This window comes from Clavelina lepadiformis, chromosome 1, assembly GCF_947623445.1.
Source record: "Clavelina lepadiformis chromosome 1, kaClaLepa1.1, whole genome shotgun sequence".
Taxonomy (NCBI): domain Eukaryota; kingdom Metazoa; phylum Chordata; class Ascidiacea; order Aplousobranchia; family Clavelinidae; genus Clavelina; species Clavelina lepadiformis.
Genome location: NC_135240.1, coordinates 16203932 through 16220386, shown reverse-complemented (window position 1 = coordinate 16220386; position 16455 = coordinate 16203932).

The window sequence follows — 16455 nt, the reverse complement described above, 5'->3', positions numbered from 1 at the left end:
ACTAATGTATAGTGCAAATTTTTTAGTTAAGTTCTTTTAACGATAACAGACAAACCTTTTATTGGTTAACTGTTATACTTTTATTATTTACTTATTAGACTCTAATAAACATTTTGAGACCAGTTAGAACTTTATGCAATGTGAATTGCACATTTGGCACCATATTGTTCACAAGGTATTTTTTAGGACCTATATAACTAATGTATAGTGCAAATTTTTTAGTTAAGTTCTTTTAACGATAACAGACAAACCTTTCATTGGTTAACTGTTATACTTTTATTATTTACTTATTAGACTCTAATAAACATTTTGAGACCAGTTAGAACTTTTTGCAATGTGAATTGCACATTTGGCACCATATAGTTCACAAGGCACTTTTTAGGACCTATATAACTAAAGTATAGCGCAAATTTTTTAGTTAAGTTCTTTTAACGATAACAGACAAACCTTTCATTGGTTAACTGTTATACTTTTATTATTTACTTATTAGACTCTAATAAACATTTTGAGACCAGTTAGACCTTTTTGCAATGTGAATTGCACATTTGGCACCATATTGTTCACAAGGTACTTTTTAGGACCTATATAACTAATGTATAGTGCAAATTTTTTAGTTAAGTTCTTTTAACGATAACAGACAAACCTTTCATTGGTTAACTGTTATACTTTTATTATTTACTTATTAGACTCTAATAAACATTTTGAGACCAGTTAGAAATTTTTGCAATGTGAATTGCACATTTGGCACCATATTGTTCACAAGGCACTTTTTAGGACCTATATAACTAATGTATAGTTCAAATTTTTTAGTTAAGTTCTTTTAACGATAACAGACAAACCTTTCATTGGTTAACTGTTATACTTTTATTATTTACTTATTAGGCTCTAATAAACATTTTGATACCCGTTAGAACTTTTTGCAATGTGAATTGCACATTTGGCACCGTATAGTTCACAAGGTACTTTTTAGGACCTATATAACTAATGTATAGTGCAAATGTTTTAGCTAAGTTCTTTTAACGATAACAGACAAACCTTTCATTGGTTAACTGTTATACTTTTATTATTTACTTATTAGACTCTAATAAACATTTTGAGACCCGTTAGAACTTTTCGCAATGTGAATTGCACATTTGGCACCATATAGTTCACAAGGCACTTTTTAGGACCTATATAAGTAATGTATAGTGCAAATTTTTTAGTTAAGTTCTTTTAACGATAACAGACAAACCTTTCATTGGTTAACTGTTATACTTTTATTATTTACTTATTACGCTCTAATAAACATTTTGAGACCAGTTAGAACTTTTTGCAATGTGAATTGCACATTTGGCACCATATTGTTCACAAGGCACTTTTTAGGACCTATATAACTAATGTATAGTGCAAATTTTTTAGTTAAGTTCTTTTAACGATAACAGACAAACGTTTCATTGGTTAACTGTTATACTTTTATTATTTACTTATTAGGCTCTAATAAACATTTTGAGACCCGTTAGAACTTTTTGCAATGTGAATTGCACATTTGGCACCGTATAGATCACAAGGTACTTTTTAGGACCTATATAACTAATGTATAGTGCAAATGTTTTAGTTAAGTTCTTTTAACGATAACAGACAAACCTTTCATTGGTTAACTTTTATACTTTTATTATTTACTTATTAGACTCTAATAAACATTTTGAGACCCGTTAGAACTTTTCGCAATGTGAATTGCACATTTGGCACCATATAGTTCACAAGGCATTTTTTAGGACCTATATAACTAATGTATAGTGCAAATTTTTTAGTTAAGTTCTTTTAACGATAACAGACAAACCTTTCATTGGTTAACTGTTATACTTTTATTATTTACTTATTAGGCTCTAATAAACATTTTGAGACCAGTTAGAACTTTTTGCAATGTGAATTGCACATTTGGCACCATATAGTTCACAAGGTACTTTTTAGGACCTATATAACTAATGTATAGTGCAAATTTTTTAGTTAAGTTCTTTTAACGATAACAGACAAACCTTTTATTGGTTAACTGTTATACTTTTATTATTTACTTATTAGACTCTAATAAACATTTTGAGACCAGTTAGAACTTTATGCAATGTGAATTGCACATTTGGCACCATATTGTTCACAAGGTATTTTTTAGGACCTATATAACTAATGTATAGTGCAAATTTTTTAGTTAAGTTCTTTTAACGATAACAGACAAACCTTTCATTGGTTAACTGTTATACTTTTATTATTTACTTATTAGACTCTAATAAACATTTTGAGACCAGTTAGAACTTTTTGCAATGTGAATTGCACATTTGGCACCATATAGTTCACAAGGCACTTTTTAGGACCTATATAACTAAAGTATAGCGCAAATTTTTTAGTTAAGTTCTTTTAACGATAACAGACAAACCTTTCATTGGTTAACTGTTATACTTTTATTATTTACTTATTAGACTCTAATAAACATTTTGAGACCAGTTAGACCTTTTTGCAATGTGAATTGCACATTTGGCACCATATTGTTCACAAGGTACTTTTTAGGACCTATATAACTAATGTATAGTGCAAATTTTTTAGTTAAGTTCTTTTAACGATAACAGACAAACCTTTCATTGGTTAACTGTTATACTTTTATTATTTACTTATTAGACTCTAATAAACATTTTGAGACCAGTTAGAAATTTTTGCAATGTGAATTGCACATTTGGCACCATATTGTTCACAAGGCACTTTTTAGGACCTATATAACTAATGTATAGTTCAAATTTTTTAGTTAAGTTCTTTTAACGATAACAGACAAACCTTTCATTGGTTAACTGTTATACTTTTATTATTTACTTATTAGACTCTAATAAACATTTTGAGACCCGTTAGAACTTTTCGCAATGTGAATTGCACATTTGGCACCATATAGTTCACAAGGCACTTTTTAGGACCTATATAACTAATGTATAGTGCAAATTTTTTAGTTAAGTTCTTTTAACGATAACAGACAAACCTTTCATTGGTTAACTGTTATACTTTTATTATTTACTTATTAGGCTCTAATAAACATTTTGAGACCAGTTAGAACTTTTTGCAATGTGAATTGCACATTTGGCACCATATAGTTCACAAGGTACTTTTTAGGACCTATATAGCTAATGTATAGTGCAAATTTTTTAGTTAAGTTCTTTTAACGATAACAGACAAACCTTTCATTGGTTAACTGTTATACTTTTATTATTTACTTATTAGACTCTAATAAACATTTTGAGACCAGTTAGAACTTTTTGCAATGTGAATTGCACATTTGGCACCATATTGTTCACAAGGTATTTTTTAGGACCTATATAACTAATGTATAGTGCAAATTTTTTAGTTAAGTTCTTTTAACGATAACAGACAAACCTTTCATTGGTTAACTGTTATACTTTTATTATTTACTTATTAGACTCTAATAAACATTTTGAGACCAGTTAGAACTTTTTGCAATGTGAATTGCACATTTGGCACCATATTGTTCACAAGGCACTTTTTAGGACCTAAATATATAATGTATAGTGCAAATTTTTTAGTTAAGTTCTTTTAACGATAACAGACAAACCTTTCATTGGTTAACTGTTATACTTTTATTATTTACTTATTAGGCTCTAATAAACATTTTGAGACCCGTTAGAACTTTTTGCAATGTGAATTGCACATTTGGCACCATATAGTTCACAAGGTACTTTTTAGGACCTATATAACTAATGTATAGAGCAAATGTTTTAGTTAAGTTCTTTTAACGATAACAGACAAACCTTTCATTGGTTAACTGTTATACTTTTATTATTTACTTATTAGGCTCTAATAAACATTTTGAGACCCGTTAGAACTTTTTGCAATGTGAATTGCACATTTGGCACCATATAGTTCACAAGGTACTTTTTGGGACCTATATAACTAATGTATAGTGCAAATTTTTTAGTTAAGTTCTTTTAACGATAACAGACAAACCTTTTATTGGTTAACTGTTATACTTTTATTATTTACTTATTAGACTCTAATAAACATTTTGAGACCAGTTAGAACTTTTTGCAATGTGAATTGCACATTTGGCACCATATTGTTCACAAGGTATTTTTTAGGACCTATATAACTAATGTATAGTGCAAATTTTTTAGTTAAGTTCTTTTAACGATAACAGACAAACCTTTCATTGGTTAACTGTTATACTTTTATTATTTACTTATTAGACTCTAATAAACATTTTGAGACCAGTTAGAATTTTTTGCAATGTGAATTGCACATTTGGCACCATATTGTTCACAAGGTATTTTTTAGGACCTATATAACTAATGTATAGTGCAAATTTTTTAGTTAAGTTCTTTTAACGATAACAGACAAACCTTTCATTGGTTAACTGTTCTACTTTTATTATTTACTTATTAGACTCTAATAAACATTTTGAGACCAGTTAGAACTTTTTGCAATGTGAATTGCACATTTGGCACCATATAGTTCACAAGGCACTTTTTAGGACCTATATAACTAATGTATAGTTCAAATTTTTTAGTTAAGTTCTTTTAACGATAACAGACAAACCTTTCATTGGTTAAATGTTATACTTTTTTTATTTACTTATTAGGCTCTAATAAAAATTTTGAGACCCGTTAGAACTTTTTGCAATGTGAATTGCACATTTGGCACCGTATAGTTCACAAGGTACTTTTTAGGACCTATATAACTAATGTATAGTGCAAATTTTTTAGTTAAGTTCTTTTAACGATAACAGACAAACCTTTCATTGGTTAACTGTTATACTTTTATTATTTACTTATTAGACTCTAATAAACACTTTGAGACCCGTTAGAACTTTTCGCAATGTGAATTGCACATTTGGCACCATATAGTTCACAAGGCACTTTTTAGGACCTATATAACTAATGTATAGTGCAAATTTTTTAGTTAAGTTCTTTTAACGATAACAGACAAACCTTTCATTGGTTAACTGTTATACTTTTATTATTTACTTATTAGGCTCTAATAAACATTTTGAGACCAGTTAGAACTTTTTGCAATGTGAATTGCACATTTGGCACCATATTGTTCACAAGGCACTTTTTAGGACCTATATAACTAATGTATAGTTCAAATTTTTTAGTTAAGTTCTTTTAACGATAACAGACAAACCTTTCATTGGTTAACTGTTATACTTTTATTATTTACTTATTAGACTCTAATAAACATTTTGAGACCCGTTAGAACTTTTCGCAATGTGAATTGCACATTTGGCACCATATAGTTCACAAGGCATTTTTTAGGACCTATATAACTAATGTATAGTGCAAATTTTTTAGTTAAGTTCTTTTAACGATAACAGACAAACCTTTCATTGGTTAACTGTTATACTTTTATTATTTACTTATTAGGCTCTAATAAACATTTTGAGACCAGTTAGAACTTTTTGCAATGTGAATTGCACATTTGGCACCATATAGTTCACAAGGTACTTTTTAGGACCTATATAACTAATGTATAGTGCAAATTTTTTAGTTAAGTTCTTTTAACGATAACAGACAAACCTTTTATTGGTTAACTGTTATACTTTTATTATTTACTTATTAGACTCTAATAAACATTTTGAGACCAGTTAGAACTTTTTGCAATGTGAATTGCACATTTGGCACCATATTGTTCACAAGGTACTTTTTAGGACCTATATAACTAATGTATAGTGCAAATTTTTTAGTTAAGTTCTTTTAACGATAACAGACAAACCTTTCATTGGTTAACTGTTATACTTTTATTATTTACTTATTAGACTGTAATAAACATTTTGAGACCCGTTAGAACTTTTCGCAATGTGAATTGCACATTTGGCAACATATAGTTCACAAGGCACTTTTTAGGACCTATATAACTAATGTATAGTGCAAATTTTTTAGTTAAGTTCTTTTAACGATAACAGACAAACCTTTCATTGGTTAACTGTTATACTTTTATTATTTACTTATTAGACTCTAATAAACATTTTGAGACCAGCTAGAACTTTTTGCAATGTGAATTGCACATTTGGCACCATATTGTTCACAAGGCACTTTTTAGGACCTATATAACTAATGTATAGTTCAAATTTTTTAGTTAAGTTCTTTTAACGATAACAGACAAACCTTTCATTGGTTAACTGTTATACTTTTATTATTTACTTATTAGACTCTAATAAACATTTTGAGACCCGTTAGAACTTTTTGCAATGTGAATTGCACATTTGGCACCATATAGTTCACAAGGCACTTTTTAGGACCTATATAACTAATGTATAGTGCAAAATTTTTAGTTAATTTCTTTTAACGATAACAGACAAACCTTTCATTGGTTAACTGTTATACTTTTATTATTTACTTAGTAGGCTCTAATAAACATTTTGAGACCAGTTAGAACTTTTTGCAATGTGAATTGCACATTTGGCACCATATAGTTCACAAGGTACTTTTTAGGACCTATATAACTAATGTATAGTGCAAATGTTTTAGTTAAGTTCTTTTAACGATAACAGACAAACCTTTCATTGGTTAACTGTTATACTTTTATTATTTACTTATTAGGCTCTAATAAACATTTTGAGACCCGTTAGAACTTTTTGCAATGTGAATTGCACATTTGGCACCATATTGTTCACAAGGCACTTTTTAGGACCTATATAACTAATGTATAGTTCAAATTTTTTAGTTAAGTTCTTTTAACGATAACAGACAAACCTTTCATTGGTTAACTGTTATACTTTTATTATTTACTTATTAGGCTCTAATAAACATTTTGAGACCCGTTAGAACTTTTTGCAATGTGAATTGCACATTTGGCACCGTATAGTTCACAAGGTACTTTTTAGGACCTATATAACTAATGTATAGTGCAAATTTTTTAGTTAAGTTCTTTTAACGATAACAGACAAACCTTTCATTGGTTAACTGTTATACTTTTATTATTTACTTATTAGACTCTAATAAACATTTTGAGACCCGTTAGAACTTTTTGCAATGTGAATTGCACATTTGGCACCATATAGTTCACAAGGTACTTTTTGGGACCTATATAACTAATGTATAGTGCAAATTTTTTAGTTAAGTTCTTTTAACGATAACAGACAAACCTTTCATTGGTTAACTGTTATACTTTTATTATTTACTTAGTAGGCTCTAATAAACATTTTGAGACCAGTTAGAACTTTTTGCAATGTGAATTGCACATTTGGCACCATATAGTTCACAAGGTACTTTTTAGGACCTATATAACTAATGTATAGTGCAAATGTTTTAGTTAAGTTCTTTTAACGATAACAGACAAACCTTTCATTGGTTAACTGTTATACTTTTATTATTTACTTATTAGGCTCTAATAAACATTTTGAGACCCGTTAGAACTTTTTGCAATGTGAATTGCACATTTGGCACCATATTGTTCACAAGGCACTTTTTAGGACCTATATAACTAATGTATAGTTCAAATTTTTTAGTTAAGTTCTTTTAACGATAACAGACAAACCTTTCATTGGTTAACTGTTATACTTTTATTATTTACTTATTAGGCTCTAATAAACATTTTGAGACCCGTTAGAACTTTTTGCAATGTGAATTGCACATTTGGCACCGTATAGTTCACAAGGTACTTTTTAGGACCTATATAACTAATGTATAGTGCAAATTTTTTAGTTAAGTTCTTTTAACGATAACAGACAAACCTTTCATTGGTTAACTGTTATACTTTTATTATTTACTTATTAGACTCTAATAAACATTTTGAGACCCGTTAGAACTTTTTGCAATGTGAATTGCACATTTGGCACCATATAGTTCACAAGGTACTTTTTGGGACCTATATAACTAATGTATAGTGCAAATTTTTTAGTTGAGTTCTTTTAACGATAACAGACAAACCTTTCATTGGTTAACTGTTATACTTTTATTATTTACTTATTAGGCTCTAATAAACATTTTGAGACCAGTTAGAACTTTTTGCAATGTGAATTGCACATTTGGCACCATATAGTTCACAAGGTACTTTTTAGGACCTATATAACTAATGTATAGTGCAAATTATTTAGTTAAGTTCTTTTAACCATAACAGACAAACCTTTCATTGGTTAATTGTTATACTTTTATTATTTACTTATTAGACTCTAATAAACATTTTGAGACCAGTTAGAACTTTTTGCAATGTGAATTGCACATTTGGCACCATATTGTTCACAAGGCACTTTTTAGGACCTATATAACTACTGTATAGCGCAAATTTTTTAGTTAAGTTCTTTTAACGATAACAGACAAACCTTTCATTGGTTAACTGTTATACTTTTATTTTTTACTTATTAGACTCTAATAAACATTTTGAAACCAGTTAGAACTTTTTGCAATGTGAATTGCACATTTGGCACCATACTGTTCACAAGGCACTTTTTAGGACCTATATAACTAATGTATAGTGCAAATTTTTTAGTTAAGTTCTTTTAACGATAACAGACAAACCTTTCATTGGTTAACTGTTATACTTTTATTATTTACTTATTAGGCTCTAATAAACATTTTGAGACCCGTTAGAACTTTTTGTAATGTGAATTGCACATTTGGTACCATATAGTTCACAAGGCACTTTTTAGGACCTATATATATTTTGTGTGTAGTGCAAATTTTTTAGTTAAGTTCTTTTAACGATAACAGACAAACCTTTCATTGGTTAACTGTTATACTTTTATTATTTACTTATTAGACTATAATAAACATTTTGAGACCCGTTAGAACTTTTTGCAATGTGAATTGCACATTTGGCACCATATAGTTCACAAGGTACTTTTTGGGACCTATATAACTAATGTATAGTGCAAATTTTTTAGTTAAGTTCTTTTAACGATAACAGACAAACCTTTCATTGGTTAACTGTTATACTTTTATTATTTACTTATTAGACTGTAATAAACATTTTGAGACCCGTTAGAACTTTTTGCAATGTGAATTGCACATTTGGCACCATATTGTTCACAAGGCACTTTTTAGGACCTATATAACTAATGTATAGTTCAAATTTTTTAGTTAAGTTCTTTTAACGATAACAGACAAACCTTTCATTGGTTAACTGTTATACTTTTATTATTTACTTATTAGGCTCTAATAAACATTTTGAGACCCGTTAGAACTTTTTGCAATGTGAATTGCACATTTGGCACCGTATAGTTCACAAGGTACTTTTTAGGACCTATATAACTAATGTATAGTGCAAATTTTTTAGTTAAGTTCTTTTAACGATAACAGACAAACCTTTCATTGGTTAACTGTTATACTTTTATTATTTACTTATTAGACTCTAATAAACATTTTGAGACCCGTTAGAACTTTTTGCAATGTGAATTGCACATTTGGCACCATATAGTTCACAAGGTACTTTTTGGGACCTATATAACTAATGTATAGTGCAAATTTTTTAGTTAAGTTCTTTTAACGATAACAGACAAACCTTTCATTGGTTAACTGTTATACTTTTATTATTTACTTATTAGACTCTAATAAACATTTTGAGACCAGCTAGAACTTTTTGCAATGTGAATTGCACATTTGGCACCATATTGTTCACAAGGCACTTTTTAGGACCTATATAACTAATGTATAGTTCAAATTTTTTAGTTAAGTTCTTTTAACGATAACAGACAAACCTTTCATTGGTTAACTGTTATACTTTTATTATTTACTTATTAGACTCTAATAAACATTTTGAGACCCGTTAGAACTTTTTGCAATGTGAATTGCACATTTGGCACCATATAGTTCACAAGGCACTTTTTAGGACCTATATAACTAATGTATAGTGCAAAATTTTTAGTTAATTTCTTTTAACGATAACAGACAAACCTTTCATTGGTTAACTGTTATACTTTTATTATTTACTTAGTAGGCTCTAATAAACATTTTGAGACCAGTTAGAACTTTTTGCAATGTGAATTGCACATTTGGCACCATATAGTTCACAAGGTACTTTTTAGGACCTATATAACTAATGTATAGTGCAAATGTTTTAGTTAAGTTCTTTTAACGATAACAGACAAACCTTTCATTGGTTAACTGTTATACTTTTATTATTTACTTATTAGGCTCTAATAAACATTTTGAGACCCGTTAGAACTTTTTGCAATGTGAATTGCACATTTGGCACCATATTGTTCACAAGGCACTTTTTAGGACCTATATAACTAATGTATAGTTCAAATTTTTTAGTTAAGTTCTTTTAACGATAACAGACAAACCTTTCATTGGTTAACTGTTATACTTTTATTATTTACTTATTAGGCTCTAATAAACATTTTGAGACCCGTTAGAACTTTTTGCAATGTGAATTGCACATTTGGCACCGTATAGTTCACAAGGTACTTTTTAGGACCTATATAACTAATGTATAGTGCAAATTTTTTAGTTAAGTTCTTTTAACGATAACAGACAAACCTTTCATTGGTTAACTGTTATACTTTTATTATTTACTTATTAGACTCTAATAAACATTTTGAGACCCGTTAGAACTTTTTGCAATGTGAATTGCACATTTGGCACCATATAGTTCACAAGGTACTTTTTGGGACCTATATAACTAATGTATAGTGCAAATTTTTTAGTTAAGTTCTTTTAACGATAACAGACAAACCTTTCATTGGTTAACTGTTATACTTTTATTATTTACTTATTAGGCTCTAATAAACATTTTGAGACCAGTTAGAACTTTTTGCAATGTGAATTGCACATTTGGCACCATATAGTTCACAAGGTACTTTTTAGGACCTATATAACTAATGTATAGTGCAAATTATTTAGTTAAGTTCTTTTAACCATAACAGACAAACCTTTCATTGGTTAATTGTTATACTTTTATTATTTACTTATTAGACTCTAATAAACATTTTGAGACCAGTTAGAACTTTTTGCAATGTGAATTGCACATTTGGCACCATATTGTTCACAAGGCACTTTTTAGGACCTATATAACTACTGTATAGCGCAAATTTTTTAGTTAAGTTCTTTTAACGATAACAGACAAACCTTTCATTGGTTAACTGTTATACTTTTATTTTTTACTTATTAGACTCTAATAAACATTTTGAAACCAGTTAGAACTTTTTGCAATGTGAATTGCACATTTGGCACCATACTGTTCACAAGGCACTTTTTAGGACCTATATAACTAATGTATAGTGCAAATTTTTTAGTTAAGTTCTTTTAACGATAACAGACAAACCTTTCATTGGTTAACTGTTATACTTTTATTATTTACTTATTAGGCTCTAATAAACATTTTGAGACCCGTTAGAACTTTTTGTAATGTGAATTGCACATTTGGCACCATATAGTTCACAAGGCACTTTTTAGGACCTATATATATTTTGTGTGTAGTGCAAATTTTTTAGTTAAGTTCTTTTAACGATAACAGACAAACCTTTCATTGGTTAACTGTTATACTTTTATTATTTACTTATTAGACTATAATAAACATTTTGAGACCCGTTAGAACTTTTTGCAATGTGAATTGCACATTTGGCACCATATAGTTCACAAGGTACTTTTTGGGACCTATATAACTAATGTATAGTGCAAATTTTTTAGTTAAGTTCTTTTAACGATAACAGACAAACCTTTCATTGGTTAACTGTTATACTTTTATTATTTACTTATTAGGCTCTAATAAACATTTTGAGACCCGTTAGAACTTTTTGCAATGTGAATTGCACAATAGGCACCATATAGTTCACAAGGCACTTTTTAGGAGCTATATATATTTAGTGTGTAGTGCAAATTTTTTAGTTAAGTTCTTTTAACGATAACAGACAAACCTTTCATTGGTTAACTGTTATACTTTTATTATTTACTTATTAGACTCTAATAAACATTTTGAGACCCGTTAGAACTTTTTGCAATGTGAATTGCACATTTGGCACCATATAGTTCACAAGGTACTTTTTGGGACCTATGTAACTAATGTATAGTGCACATTTTTTAGTTAAGTTCTTTTAACGATAACAGACAAACCTTTCATTGGTTAACTGTTATACTTTTATTATTTACTTATTAGACTGTAATAAACATTTTGAGACCAGTTAGAACTTTTTGCAATGTGAATTGCACATTTGGCACCATATAGTTCACAAGGTACTTTTTGGGACCTATATAACTAATGTATAGTGCAAATTTTTTAGTTAAGTTCTTTTAACGATAACAGACAAACCTTTTATTGGTTAACTGTTATACTTTTATTATTTACTTATTAGACTCTAATAAACATTTTGAGACCAGTTAGAACTTTTTGCAATGTGAATTGCACATTTGGCACCATATTGTTCACAAGGTATTTTTTAGGACCTATATAACTAATGTATAGTGCAAATTTTTTAGTTAAGTTCTTTTAACGATAACAGACAAACCTTTCATTGGTTAACTGTTATACTTTTATTATTTACTTATTAGACTCTAATAAACATTTTGAGACCAGTTAGAACTTTTTGCAATGTGAATTGCACATTTGGCACCATATTATTCACAAGGCACTTTTTAGGACCTATGTAACTAAAGTATAGCGCAAATTTTTTAGTTAAGTTCTTTTAACGATAACAGACAAACCTTTTATTGGTTAACTGTTATACTTTTATTATTTACTTATTAGACTCTAATAAACATTTTGAGACCAGTTAGAATTTTTTGCAATGTGAATTGCACATTTGGCACCATATTGTTCACAAGGTATTTTTTAGGACCTATATAACTAATGTATAGTGCAAATTTTTTAGTTAAGTTCTTTTAACGATAACAGACAAACCTTTCATTGGTTAACTGTTCTACTTTTATTATTTACTTATTAGACTCTAATAAACATTTTGAGACCAGTTAGAACTTTTTGCAATGTGAATTGCACATTTGGCACCATATAGTTCACAAGGCACTTTTTAGGACCTATATAACTAATGTATAGTTCAAATTTTTTAGTTAAGTTCTTTTAACGATAACAGACAAACCTTTCATTGGTTAACTGTTATACTTTTTTTATTTACTTATTAGGCTCTAATAAAAATTTTGAGACCCGTTAGAACTTTTTGCAATGTGAATTGCACATTTGGCACCGTATAGTTCACAAGGTACTTTTTAGGACCTATATAACTAATGTATAGTGCAAATTTTTTAGTTAAGTTCTTTTAACGATAACAGACAAACCTTTCATTGGTTAACTGTTATACTTTTATTATTTACTTATTAGACTCTAATAAACATTTTGAGACCCGTTAGAACTTTTCGCAATGTGAATTGCACATTTGGCACCATATAGTTCACAAGGCATTTTTTAGGACCTATATAACTAATGTATAGTGCAAATTTTTTAGTTAAGTTCTTTTAACGATAACAGACAAACCTTTCATTGGTTAACTGTTATACTTTTATTATTTACTTATTAGGCTCTAATAAACATTTTGAGACCAGTTAGAACTTTTTGCAATGTGAATTGCACATTTGGCACCATATAGTTCACAAGGTACTTTTTAGGACCTATATAACTAATGTATAGTGCAAATTTTTTAGTTAATTTCTTTTAACGATAACAGACAAACCTTTTATTGGTTAACTGTTATACTTTTATTATTTACTTATTAGACTCTAATAAACATTTTGAGACCAGTTAGAACTTTTTGCAATGTGAATTGCACATTTGGCACCATATTGTTCACAAGGTACTTTTTAGGACCTATATAACTAATGTATAGTGCAAATTTTTTAGTTAAGTTCTTTTAACGATAACAGACAAACCTTTCATTGGTTAACTGTTATACTTTTATTATTTACTTATTAGACTCTAATAAACATTTTGAGACCCGTTAGAACTTTTCGCAATGTGAATTGCACATTTGGCAACATATAGTTCACAAGGCACTTTTTAGGACCTATATAACTAATGTATAGTGCAAATTTTTTAGTTAAGTTCTTTTAACGATAACAGACAAACCTTTCATTGGTTAACTGTTATACTTTTATTATTTACTTATTAGACTCTAATAAACATTTTGAGACCAGCTAGAACTTTTTGCAATGTGAATTGCACATTTGGCACCATATTGTTCACAAGGCACTTTTTAGGACCTATATAACTAATGTATAGTTCAAATTTTTTAGTTAAGTTCTTTTAACGATAACAGACAAACCTTTCATTGGTTAACTGTTATACTTTTATTATTTACTTATTAGCCTCTAATAAACATTTTGAGACCCGTTAGAACTTTTTGCAATGTGAATTGCACATTTGGCACCGTATAGTTCACAAGGTACTTTTTAGGACCTATATAACTAATGTATAGTGCAAATTTTTTAGTTAAGTTCTTTTAACGATAACAGACAAACCTTTCATTGGTTAACTGTTATACTTTTATTATTTACTTATTAGACTCTAATAAACATTTTGAGACCCGTTAGAATATTTTGCAATGTGAATTGCACATTTGGCACCATATAGTTCACAAGGCACTTTTTAGGACCTATATAACTAATGTATAGTGCAAATTTTTTAGTTAAGTTCTTTTAACGATAACAGACAAACCTTTCATTGGTTAACTGTTATACTTTTATTATTTACTTATTAGACTCTAATAAACATTTTGAGACCCGTTAGAACTTTTCGCAATGTGAATTGCACATTTGGCACCATATAGTTCACAAGGTACTTTTTGGGACCTATATAACTAATGTATAGTGCAAATTTTTTAGTTAAGTTCTTTTAACGATAACAGACAAACCTTTCATTGGTTAACTGTTATACTTTTATTATTTACTTATTAGGCTCTAATAAACATTTTGAGACCAGTTAGAACTTTTTGCAATGTGAATTGCACATTTGGCACCATATAGTTCACAAGGTACTTTTTAGGACCTATATAACTAATGTATAGTGCAAATTATTTAGTTAAGTTCTTTTAACCATAACAGACAAACCTTTCATTGGTTAATTGTTATACTTTTATTATTTACTTATTAGACTCTAATAAACATTTTGAGACCAGTTAGAACTTTTTGCAATGTGAATTGCACATTTGGCACCATATTGTTCACAAGGCACTTTTTAGGACCTATATAACTACTGTATAGCGCAAATTTTTTAGTTAAGTTCTTTTAACGATAACAGACAAACCTTTCATTGGTTAACTGTTATACTTTTATTTTTTACTTATTAGACTCTAATAAACATTTTGAAACCAGTTAGAACTTTTTGCAATGTGAATTGCACATTTGGCACCATATAGTTCACAAGGCACTTTTTAGGACCTATATAACTAATGTATAGTGCAAATTTTTTAGTTAAGTTCTTTTAACGATAACAGACAAACCTTTCATTGGTTAACTGTTATACTTTTATTATTTACTTATTAGACTATAATAAACATTTTGAGACCCGTTAGAACTTTTTGCAATGTGAATTGCACATTTGGCACCATATAGTTCACAAGGTACTTTTTGGGACCTATATAACTAATGTATAGTGCAAATTTTTTAGTTAAGTTCTTTTAACGATAACAGACAAACCTTTCATTGGTTAACTGTTATACTTTTATTATTTACTTATTAGGCTCTAATAAACATTTTGAGACCCGTTAGAACTTTTTGCAATGTGAATTGCACAATAGGCACCATATAGTTCACAAGGCACTTTTTAGGAGCTATATATATTTAGTGTGTAGTGCAAATGTTTTAGTTAAGTTCTTTTAACGATAACAGACAAACCTTTCATTGGTTAACTGTCATACTTTTATTATTTACTTATTAGACTCTAATAAACATTTTGAGACCCGTTAGAACTTTTTGCAATGTGAATTGCACATTTGGCACCATATAGTTCACAAGGTACTTTTTGGGACCTATGTAACTAATGTATAGTGCAAATTTTTTAGTTAAGTTCTTTTAACGATAACAGACAAACCTTTCATTGGTTAACTGTTATACTTTTATTATTTACTTATTAGACTGTAATAAACATTTTGAGACCAGTTAGAACTTTTTGCAATGTGAATTGCACATTTGGCACCATATAGTTCACAAGGTACTTTTTGGGACCTATATAACTAATGTATAGTGCAAATTTTTTAGTTAAGTTCTTTTAACGATAACAGACAAACCTTTTATTGGTTAACTGTTATACTTTTATTATTTACTTATTAGACTCTAATAAACATTTTGAGACCAGTTAGAACTTTTTGCAATGTGAATTGCACATTTGGCACCATATTGTTCACAAGGTATTTTTTAGGACCTATATAACTAATGTATAGTGCAAATTTTTTAGTTAAGTTCTTTTAACGATAACAGACAAACCTTTCATTGGTTAACTGTTATACTTTTATTATTTACTTATTAGACTCTAATAAACATTTTGAGACCAGTTAGAACTTTTTGAAATGTGAATTGCACATTTGGCACCATATTATTCACAAGGCAC